Consider the following 2,715-nt stretch of genomic DNA (forward strand, 5'->3'; position numbering starts at 1 on the left):
TGATTATCGACGGTTTCATGAATTTTTGAGCGATCGTCGATGATCGTGGCCGATTTCGTGGATGATTCTCCAGGTCCGTGCGAATATCGTAAAAAACCGAGTGGAAACGATCCGCGTGCTGCTGCCTCCCACGAGAAACTATCGAGAAACGCCTCTCCCGTACGATAATTCGCTGCGATCGTTGGATGATCCATGCGAATATTATATAAAAAACAATTGTCCGAGCGCGTCGGCCACACTCGCGGAGCACAGTCGAATCGACGCGACGAGTCGCTGGGCAATAATTTCACCCGACTGCTGTGATTGCCGAGTCTCTGATCGTTCAGACGTCGTTTCGAGCAGAGATGGGCATAATTCTTGTCTTCGCACGAATCCCGAGCAACTAATAAAACGTAAACATTTTTAATCCGTTATTTCTTCGATTAAAATTATAAAATGAAGTTGCGTATCGCGTATGAGTAAATATAGGCTTATCCGAATAACGGTTCAATGGAATAAGCGCGACGAATAAATTTCTGCATAGTGGTGTTACTCGTTACGTATCGTTTCGTTGGAATTTTGCTCATCTCTGGTTTCGAGCTGGCTCGGGACGATCCGATCACCTCGAGGATTCTGATGACATCGAGACGAGTAGGCCGCTTCTGAAACCGAGTCCAAGCCTTGAAGTTGTTCTCTCAATTGTAGTGGTTGATCCTTCTGTTAAAGATGTACAGAAAGTCCGCGTGTTTCGTGTTAATTTTCTTTGTTGATGTGAAATAGAATTCAAGTAATCGGTGTACCTGTTTGTATCATTAATCTCGTTACTAGTGAAACTTTATTGTCTGCGGGCTATATAGCAGTGGCTTTCACACTGCTAGAATGACAATTAAAGTTTCTGACCCCGAAATTCTGTTAATATATTATTTTCTGTAAAAGTAGAAAGCACTCGAGTATAAGCAATCTTTTTTTTTATCGTGCATATTGAATTTACCTCTAAAGTTGCATGTACGTTTCTTTGTATGCCATGTATACTGTGTAGAGAACTACAAATTTTATCGTGTGAAAGGGTTAATTGATCAACTTTAAAGTCAGATATTAAAAAATACAAAAATGGAATAACTAGAGAATTAAAAAAATATATAATTAAAATAATTGATTGAACGAAGTAAACAAGTTTTACGGGAGCTGAATTGACTTGTCAAAAGCAATTGGGTTAAGTTATACAACATCTTGATTCACTAATATATTTTTTGTTCGTTTTCCGATAGCGAATAAAATCATTAAATAAATAAGTAAATAAATCGATCAAATAAATAGGGGAAACCTGAAGTTTCGTTTCGAGTCTAATAGATATGAGCAGTAGTTTAGGATAATCGCAGAATTCGCGGTATATTCTCGAGCTTGGACTCGATTTCGAGCGTGCGGTACTCGAACAATTTCTTTATCGATACCTTATTTATTAATACCTCGATATTCGCTATGCATCTGGTTAAAAACGCGCGAAACACCGTAAGTGCCGCGGACACCAAACCTCCCGGGATAAATCCGACAAATAACCGATAATAATCGTCAATCTGAGTATCACAGATTATCCAAATAATTTCAAATAGACGCATTATTATTATTATTACTATTTTTTCCCCCGTTAACGAATCATACTCTTAACATTTTCTATCTCCCTTCGTCTCGAAATCGTCGAACGTCGACGGGCGATTCGCTTTCTTCGGATATCGAGCGAATCTCGTCGAACAATGGCGCAACCAGAGAGAAGGAGGCATCATTTTTCTGTATCTGTACTTATAAACAAAGACTATCATCTCTATCACCATACGCTATTAACATAGGTAAAACGACGTTTAAAATTGAATTGAATTGTCTAAAGGAAAGTATTATTTTAATTTGGATAAATATCAAATATTTCCGAAAAGCTAAAGTGGAAGTCGAAGCGCCAGAGTAAAATAAAATGATGTTATTCAGATCTTACAAACTACAAAATATACATACTATTCTGAAAGCCTAGATAATACTCTTCAAACAATTCTTAAATTCGTACATGTTCACTGATGATCCAAAAAAAATTATTGAAATTTCTTCATAGATGAGGGACGTTGCATTCTTGCGTCCTCTCGGATGGTGCCATTGTCGTCGACATTGTTCGTACAAAAAAAAAAATGGAAAAACAATGTACTCACGAATTTGTTCGAGTTTCGTTCGCACGGGCCCGATGCTTTCGAACTCTCGAGTTCCGCGTGAATTAATTTTTCTTTGCTTTTTCTCTGTGTTAATCTCGGATGTCCTGCGTGTCGTGTCGCCCTCTCTTCCTCCTCCGTGTACCGCTTTCTTTCGTTTTATGTATAATATATATATATTTTTTCTGTGTTTTTTTTTTGTCTTATTAATTCTCTTTAGCCTACCGGCGATAATACGTTACCAAAAGCTTATAGATACCCTTATGCGCTGCTACCAAGGTTTCATCTGTTTGCGATTAATTTCACGTTATTTCGCATGCTGCGTTTTTCCGGTTGTTGTCGTGGTTGTTGCTTCTGTCTTGCTTGCCTGCCGTTTCTCAGACCCATACCTATATGTCTACGTTTATTTCGCCGCACTTTCTGCCGTTATTATAGTTAATAATTGATTGCGATTGCACACTCACGCTCGCATTCATTCGTTCGTGATGTTCTCTCTCTCTCTCTCTCTCTCTCTCTCTCTCTCTCTCTCTCTCTCTCTCTCTCTCTC

Source organism: Hylaeus volcanicus, chromosome 6 (assembly GCF_026283585.1).
Source record: "Hylaeus volcanicus isolate JK05 chromosome 6, UHH_iyHylVolc1.0_haploid, whole genome shotgun sequence".
NCBI lineage: Eukaryota > Metazoa > Arthropoda > Insecta > Hymenoptera > Colletidae > Hylaeus > Hylaeus volcanicus.